The following is a 9,513-nucleotide window of genomic DNA, read 5'->3' as shown; positions in this document are numbered from 1 at the left end:
AGTCCTCCGGGATTGGGCGTTTCCTCGGGAGAGGGTGGGCCGAGTCCTTAAATGAACCGCTCCCTCTTCCCCGGCGGGCTGGGGGTTTAAGCCTCCTTTCTCTTACCCGTCCCATCCCCTAGCTCCTTTCCGTAGGGTCCGGGAGACTTAGCTCCGAGTCCAAATCCGCCCTCGCACCTTTAGTGACGTGTTTTAAGACTGTCACTTAGCCGCGTTTGCCTCATTTGTAAGGAAACCCTCCTTGGGATCCCTAAAAGTGGGACTCGACTGGAAAACGGCTCAACCGCCGTAACAGCCACGAGGACGGGGTTTGTACCTAAAGGGGATCGTGAATCTCCTGTTTGCAAAAATTGGTTTGCTTTTTTTTTTTTTTTTTTTTTTTTTTTTAACACTTTAATTTAGGCAAGGCTGCCATCTGGGGGAGGGGGTGGGGGAAAGGGGAAACTGGAACAAGAGGTTTGGCAATTGTCAGTGCAGTAAAATTACCCAAGCACATAACCTGTAAATAAAAGGCTATTAAAATTTTTTTTAAAAATAGGAAAGAAAAAAAAAAAACAGTGGTTGGGTAGCTACAAAGAGTTGTAGAACATTAACGATCCCAGGAGGTCAAAACTATTTTGGAAATAATATTAAGATATTTTAATTTCTAATACAATAAATATTATTAGCTATGACCCACACAATCAAATGAGGTATCTATAAAGTACAGTTCCTATCAGATAGTAGGCGTTATGTAAATGTTTATTCCCTTCCCTCTTCCCTTAAAAAGCTCTTTAGGGTTCTCAATAATTGTAAGAATGTGAAAGGGTCCTGAAACCAAAAATTTTTTTAAATTTGTTAAGAGGAGAAAAGAAAGAAAAAAGTTAAATCTCTGCTTACAGACTTCCCTGCTTTCTCATTCATTTGCAAAGCAGGGGATATAAAAGATAGAGAGCTGCCCTTGGTCAGCAATACCGGAGATCTTGGTCCTGTATCAGACTAGAATGGATGAGTGACCGTGTGACAATCAGGCACCCAAGAGAACTCTCCAAGACTCCAAGACAAGTTGCTGAGAAGATAATGATTTTCTGAGGTACAGGGAGATTACACCTTGGAAATTTTAAAGCAATTATAAGTTTAGTCCAAAAAAAGATAAATTCACTCTTTCATTTTACCATATCCAAAACCATCCTCCAAATTCCATGGCACACTCTTCTTGATTAGCAGTTTCAGAATCCCTAGTATCTTTCTAGACTTAGTTGTAATAAGGATAGATAAATAAATGGATCTATCTGTCTATCTATATATATACACACATACACACACACATACCTACATGTAGAACAATGGAACATTTATTAAGTGCTTACTGAATGGCAGTTCCTAAAGATATGCTGGCCCATCATACACACATATATGTGTGTGTGTATATATATGTATATATACAAATATGCATGTGCACATACACATGCAGACATTCAATAACTCGCATGGTTCCCTATTACATCCAAGATCAAATATAAAATCTGTTTGGTTTTTAAAGCTCTTCCCCATTGAAGCATGGAGAACTCCTTTTTATGTGTGTTAAATAGAAGAAGCAAGTAACACTGGGAAAGCAAATCTTTGGGAATGATGTTTCCTTAGCTGAATTAAAATTATGAGTTGGAAGTAACATGACATGATGCACTTTAATTATGTTGAAAGCCAATTGGCAAAGAGCCTTAAAGATCAATAATAGGTACTTTTCTATAATTTGGACATAATTTATGCAGAGATATGAAGATTACAATTAATTAAAAATTCAGTTGGCAGTAATTAAATATTAGGTAATCTCCATTTGTTGCATCCCTTTCTAATTCTCCAAAGTGAACGAAAGGGCAATAACCTGGAGAATAAGAGTTCTAAACTCCTTTCTTTTTTCCAACACTGTCTATTCTCTTTAAAAGAAAATGGTGGGAGTGAAAGTGGAGAATATAGTGTTTTGTTTTGTTGTGTTTTAATTAATAACCCTCGCATACTAAGCACTCCATGCCAGCAGGATAGCCTAAGACATTGATTCCTAACAATTCAAATATCATGGATTCAAAACCTGGCTCAGATATTCATTAATTGTGTGATGGCAGGCAAAGACTATGATAGCAGGAAGACCTAAGAGCCTTGATAAAATGGAACTAATAATACTCATGCTAACTATCTAAAGGTTCCAGTGATGAAAACACTCTAAATCTGAGCCAATATTATTTAAAAAATACTTCTCGAGATGGACAGATTTTATGGAGTCTTCCCAGACATTTTTGACTCTGCTATTCATCATCTAAATAAACTCTAGGACTAGATGCCATGTTCATTATTTCTTCTGTAGCCCTTCTCAATGTCATGTCTAATGTACAATAAATATCAAATAGCTGATAAACAGAAAGACTTTGGCCCCATTTTTCATCATCAAGAACCGTATTTTTCTTTAATTTTCACCCTCTTACTCTGTGCTTACTTTAGAATTGAAGTCCTGGTACCAAAGAGTAAATTGGCTTAATTTGAAGATCTTGCTCAGTTCTTCATGGAATTTTTCCAGCTCTTCATCCCTTACAACAAAATGAACAAATAAATTTGTTTGCTAAATTTATTTATTTATAAATAAATAAAATAGGAAAAAAACCTATTAAGCAATTTTCTATATGCAGAGGACCATGCTAAGCACTGGGAATACAAATAGAAAAAGCGATTCAGTTCCTGTTCTAACTCTCAGTGGAGGAGACACAAAACATCAAAGTTAAGCTGCCAAGTCAATGGCAAGAACAGGAAGTTCTAAGGCTGCTGCTCCCAACATAGCAAGGCTTAGGAGTCCTCAGATTATATCAGAAGATCAGATGAGAGTGCCAGGTACTACTAGAGCCAAGCCAGAAAGAAAGCTCTAGAAGAATTTAGGAAACAGCTTCAGGACATAAGCCCTATTGATCCTTTTTTTTCTGCAAAAACAATAGAGTTGGTGATCCCTCTCATCTATATTTGTCCACATTTAAACATCTCAGATGGGTTCTGGGTGGCCTTGACCAAGGGTTGATGTGAGAAGAAAAGAAAAGAGGAAGAGCCTCCCCAAAATCCCATAGTGAGGGGTCTTCTTGCTGCCTGGCTTCCCAATGCATTTTGAAACAAGACTGGGTTAGGTTAGGTTAGGAGAGGGAATCAAAGGGTTAGACCAAAAAGGGAAGGTCAGTCTCTGGGACATTGAAGTGAATAGAAAAAAAACAGATGAGGAGGCACCAAACATAAATGTCACCTAGACTTCAGTTTTGCCTAGGGCCAGCTCTGGCTTTACAAGTACATAAAATGAATGTTTAATTCCTGATGATAAAGTTATCCCAGCTATTCAGCCATAGTTTTCAACGGCTAGTATCTTTCATCTGTGAATGAGTGAAAAAACATTTTTAAGAACCTACGAAGATCTGTGCTATTGTTGGTGGAGTTATGAACGAATCCAACCATTCTGGAGAGTAGTTTGAAACTATGCTCAAAAAGTTATCAAACTGTGCATACTCTTTGATCCAGCAGTGTTACTACTGGGCTTATATCTCAAAGAGATCATAAAGAAGGGAAAGGGACCTGTATGTGCACGAATGTTTGTGGCAGCCCTTTTTGTAGTGGCCAGAAACTGGAAACTGAGTGGATGCCCATCAGTTGGAGAATGGCTGAATAAATTGTGGTATATGAATATTATGGAATATTATTGTTCTGTAAGAAATGACCAACAGGATGATTTCAGAAAGGCCTGGAGAGACTTACACGAACTGATGCTGAGTGAAATGAGCAGGACCAGGAGATCATTATATACTTCAACAACAATACTATATGATGACCACTTCTGATGGACCTGGCCATCCTCAGCAATCAGATCAACCAAATCATTTCCAATGGAGCAGTAATGAACTGAACCAGCTATGCCCAGAAAAAGAACTCTGGGTGATGACTAAAAACCATTACATTGAATTCCCAATCCCTATATTTATGCCCACCTGCATTTTTGATTTCCTTCACAAGCTAATTGTACAATATTTCAGAGTCTGATTCTTTTTGTACAGCAAAATAACGGTTTGGTCATGAATGCTTATTGTGTATCTAATTTATATTTTAATATATTTAACATCTACTGGTCATCCTGCCATCTGGGGGCGGGGGTGGGGGGTAAGAGGTGAAAAATTGGAACAAGAGGTTTGGCAATTGTTAATGCTGTAAAGTTACCCATACATATAACCTGTAAATAAAAGACTATTAAATAAAAAAAAAAGTAAAAGAACAAACAGATTTTGTAACTTCTCTCATACCAAAAATGAAAATGGAGTATGAAGATTTAAAAATAAAATTGATATTAGCAAAAAAACCAAAGATCTATGCTAGATACCTTGGCTACAAATACAAAAATTCCTACCCAGAAGAATCTTATTTTTCATGGGAGGATACAACACTTTTGGGGGGTGATAACCAAGGAAGGAAGTTTGAGTCTGGGGAATTACAGAGATGGTAAGTATCCTTCTTTCCAGAAGCAAAGATAATTCTTATCTTATTGAAAGCTGGGAATGATACCAAAGGTAAATAAAGAAGTGCAGAATCCAAGTCAGAGAGAGAGATTTCCTATTGATAGTAAAGTTTTACAAATGCTGTTCTTTGTAAATAGCATTGTGCTGATTGCATCAAGCTTCAGAACATTGATAGAAGAGATCTATAATCACTCAAAAAAATCTGACTTCATCCACACAGGAAAGTCCAAGTGGATAAAGAATGTCTATTGCTAAATTTCAACATATTTTTGGATGAACATTGTAAAAGAACTTGTACAATAGTATGTGTGTGTATAACACATAGGACAGAAAATACAGATAACCCAGAGCTGAACAGAAGGAAAGTGAATTGTATTACTTTCAGAACTCACCAAGCTCATTTACTGATTTCAGGATTCCCATAAAAACAAAGGCTTCCATGCCTCAACTGATAAATGATCAAAAGATATGATCAGTGCTCAAAGGGATACGAATTCATGCATGTCCTTTGACCTAAAACACTTCTACTAGGGCATGAAAACCAAGTGAGATTCGGAAAAAAAAAAAAAAAAAAAAAAACAGACCAGAAGATTTTAAAAAGGAAAATGACTTATATGTGCAAAAAATATGCATAGCAGCTCTCTTCACAAAGCAAAAAAAAAAAAAAAAAAAAAAAAAAAAGAAATTGAGAGGATATCTATCAGTTGGGGAATGGTTTGATAAATTGTAGTATGTGTTTGTGATAAAATGTTATTGTTTTCTGAAAAATAATGAGCAGGATGCTCTCAGAAAAAGAAAAAAAACCTGGAAAGCTTCCATGTACAAAGTGAAATATACTGTATACAAAATAATAGCAATGTTTTGTGATGACCGGCTGTAAATGACTTAGTTATTCTCAGCAATGTAATCCTCCACAACTACTCTAAAGGACTTATGTTGAAAAATTCTATCCATACCCAGAGAAGGAACTGATTGTATCTGAATACAGATCAAAACATTCTCTATTTCTCTCTCTTTTTCTTTATTTTTAACTTAATTTTTCTTGATGATTTTTATTTTCATTAGGGTGGGAGATTTACATTTTTTTCTCACAACTTGACTGTTACGGAAATGTTTTGCATAACTTCATATGTAATTTTTAAAATGTGGGTGGGGATAAGAGAGAGAACCTAGAATTCAAAAATCTTAAAAACAAATGTAAAAAAGTTATTTTGAATGTAACTGGGGAAAATATTTTAAAATAAATTTAAAAAGAACAAAGGCTTCTTTTTTCAATACTAACACTTTACTAGTGCTATTATATAGCATTGAACACCACTCTCCTATGAAAAACTAAAAACATGTACCACACAGAGGGCAGTGAAAAGATGCAAGATAGATGTGATTAGGCTACCAAATGTAACACGTGAGAGCAGAAGTAAAGAAAGGAGTTGCTTGCCAACAAGAAATTGGACTGGTCATATGACAAGAGGGAAAGAATTGCACATGAACAACCAGAAGGCTTCCTTGGTACCTTACAGTGTCAGAAGAAAAGAAAGAAGGCTACCAAAAAGAGAGAGAGAGAGAGAGAAAAGATATGGGAGGGAGGGAGTAAAGAAGGGAAGAACGATAAGAGAAATGGAATGAAAGAGAAAGAAAAGGAAAGAATGGGAGTGAAAGAAGGAAAGGATGAACAGAAGAAGGAAGGAAAGAGGAAGGAAGAAAAGACTATTCTTAATTGTAGTAACCAAAGTATATAAAGAGGGAGGAAAGGAAGCAGAAGGAAGGAAGGAAAGAAGGAAGGAAGGAAGGAAGGAAGGAAGAAAGAAAGAAAGAAAGAAAGAAAGAAAGAAAGAAAGAAAGAAAGAAAGAAAGAAAGAAAGAAAGAAAGTGACAGAGGGAGGGAGGAAGGAAGGAAGGAGGAAGAAAAAGAAAAAGAAATGAAAAATAAAGGAAGGAAGGAAGAGAAGGAGAGAGGGAGAAAGGAAAGAAGAAAGAAGGGAGGGAGGGAGAGAAGGAGGGAGAGAGAGGAGGGAAGAAAGAAGGAAAGAAGAAAAAAGAAAGAATAGAGGAAAAAAGGGAAAAGTAGAGAGGAAATAAGCATTTAATAAGCCAAGCCCTGTGACAAGGACTTGACAAATTTAATTTACAAATACAAATATTTATTTGGTCTTCAGAACAGCTCCAAGAGATAGGTGTTATTGTTATCCCTATTTTACAGATAAAGAATCACTTGAACTAGATTAAAGGTTAAGTGACTTGTCCATACTCATACAGCTAGTAAATGTCTGAGGCAGAATTTGAACCAGAATTTGAAACTGATTTCAAGTTTTGCACATTATCCATTGCAACAAAGCTGAGAAAAATCCAAGCTCTAAAATCTCACGATTCTCTTATTCTAGTTCTGATTATTTATAGTAATTTCTCTTTCTGTCTTTCCACATGTAACCAGAAGGTGGCAGTCTTTAGTCACTTTATGTGTCCTAATATCGTTGCAGCTGAAAGGGGAATATTGACTAGGAAAATTAAAGACAAAAATCTCCCACAGAATATTGTGTGTTTGGAATATATACAGTTAAAGTAGAGCTATCAGTAATGATTAAAAAAGATGTCCTGCTCCCAACAAGTAAAACTATTAATGTTTTCCTTAGTGTGATATAATCAATACCCATTTATTGAACCACATAGTATTGGACAACCCTCCTCTCAAGAGATTGTATTCAGGGAAGCGCTTTTTTGTTTTTAACCTATTGTTCACCTAGACAAACAATATTTAAGGAGCAGATAGGTACAATTGTATCTAGTCCCCATTTCAGAGATAAGAAAACAGGGTAGCCTTATAGTTTATCTCATGTTTTTCTCAAGGCTAGAATCAAAGTGTTTCTAGAAGAAGGGAAGAAAAGATTACAAAGATACCTATCAATACCTCTCACAAACCATATTTAGACAATCTATGGGGTTGTCTTACATGGGTAGCATATATTTTAAATTTATATTAAATGTGTATATTTTTGTATTTTCTCATCTTTGTTTCCCCTAAGATAATGTAAGTCATTGATTCAGGGACTATATCTTTGACTTCAAGGATGCAAGACAGGAAATGTTTTGTTTCTGTATCTTTGACACTTAAAACAGTACCTGGTCCATAACTAAGCATTTAAAACGCTTGTTGAATAAATGAATGAATGAATGATTAGTAGTATGTAATTATAAGAACCAAAAAGAAAAGTATGGTAAACAGAAATGCATAAGATGTAAAAAGCCTAACATTATACCCAAGCATCACCAGTAGAAGGTAATACCCTTTTTCAAAATTATCTCCTTATTACATTACTAATCCTAAAAAATACCAGGTAACTCTATTTCAAGAGATGTGGTGGCCAGAGAAGTACCGTTTCCTTCACCTGATGGTTCTGGTGAGTTCATCAAGAAATGCAGTCTCCACTTCTCCCAGTCATTTCCAGATGGTCCTAGAAGATTCATCTGATTGGTGGTGCCATGGAAAAACCACCCCAAATAAATATTCTCTCAGAATTTATCTTCTCCATAATGATATCATATAGATCTCTCTGTACTCTAGACTTTACATGACCTAGGTTTCAAGACTACAATTATATATGCATCTCAACAGTTTTTAGGGAGAAGGGAATAGGTATTTATATTGTACTTAATATGTAGCCCCTAGCTTCTCAAATTGTGGGTCATGACCCTATATGGGGTCCCATAACTGAATGTGAGGGAATCAAAAAATTAAGATTAATTTTCAGTAAATGTTTGATTTATATGCTTATTTTATATACCTATATACTTGGAGTAATGTAAAAATTCCTCAGGAGAAAAGGGGTCATGAGTGGAAAATGTTTAAGAAACCCTGATGTAGCCTACTATGTGCTAAGCAATTTACAAATATTATTTCATTTGATCCTGATGACAATCCTGAGAGAACTGTTATTCCCATTTTACATTTGGAAACTGAGGCAAATGTGGCCAAAATAAGTATCTGAAACCACATTTGAATTTGGGATCTTTTGGACTTTTGGTCAAGTGCTCTATCCATTGTACCCCCTAGCGGTCTTCTACCAAAGAGTAAACTAATGTATGAATGTGTAAACATGCAAATCCATGGTGGTTTGAAGTTGGTTTGTTTTTTCATAGCTTAGAGGGACATCTTTGTTAGAGGGAATCGAACTTTTATCATGGAGAAGGAAAGGTGAGTTTCTACTTCTACTGTAAGGCTGGATTACTCAATAACTAATTCAGTAACAGAAGTCAAACTAAGAAGAAAAGCTTCAAAAGGCCCAGGTCCTTCTTTGATGGGCTACCTGAGGTTTTGGGAAATAAAAGCCAAGATTGCTCTTACTTGAACTGATCAAAAGACCACTCTTAATTGGAGTAACCAAAGGATATTTCCCCTCTTAATTTAGTTACCATATACTAATCAAGCTCTCTCTTTTCTTAGTTTTAAGAAATTGAAATCCCTCTTTGAAATTGATTGTTTCCTCAAAAAAAAAAAAAAAAAAAAAAAAAAAAAAAAAAGGATTACATCTCTGATTCAAATAAAACCAAAGACTTCAGACAAGGATAAGGTCATAATAGAATTTCTTACAATCTATGGCACAACTGAGACTTTAGTAGATAAGCTTCCATATACTCATGGGTCCAGGTCCACTTAGGAAAAATTCCTTAGTTCCCTTTCAAACCTAAACCTTAGAATCTATATTCATTAACATAGGGAACGCCTAATGTGGGAATATTTAACCAGGCATAGGATAATTATTCTATGTCTTAGTAGATAAGTCTTCAATATTGCCTCAGACATAAAGCGTTTAAATGACTTTCCTGGAATCACATAGTAAATGTCAAAAGTCAGGGATTTGAACCTGGTCTACTTGACTCCTAACCTAACAATCCTGATCCTGATCCAGCTCTGGAGTGCTGATTCAGTACTCCAAAGACTCTATTTTGTAAAAATGAGCAAAGATTAATACTTAACATGGGAGAATATGTTAAATAAAGAAACCAG

General features: G+C 35.6%; 1 long non-coding RNA gene across 1 annotated transcript; it reads left to right on the top strand.

Moving 5' to 3' along the window:
* Nucleotides 1-17: 17 nt before the first annotated feature.
* On the top strand, nucleotides 18-3,421 carry LOC116419344. Its single transcript, XR_004229629.1, has 3 exons — nucleotides 18-308; nucleotides 915-1,072; nucleotides 2,476-3,421. It is a non-coding gene; the product is annotated as an uncharacterized LOC116419344 (long non-coding RNA).
* The last annotated feature ends 6,092 nt before the right edge of the window (nucleotides 3,422-9,513 follow it).

This window comes from Sarcophilus harrisii, chromosome 5 (genome assembly GCF_902635505.1).
Source record: "Sarcophilus harrisii chromosome 5, mSarHar1.11, whole genome shotgun sequence".
NCBI lineage: Eukaryota > Metazoa > Chordata > Mammalia > Dasyuromorphia > Dasyuridae > Sarcophilus > Sarcophilus harrisii.
The sequence above is the reverse complement of the archived record's forward strand: the minus strand, read 5'-3'. Positions and strand labels throughout refer to the sequence as shown.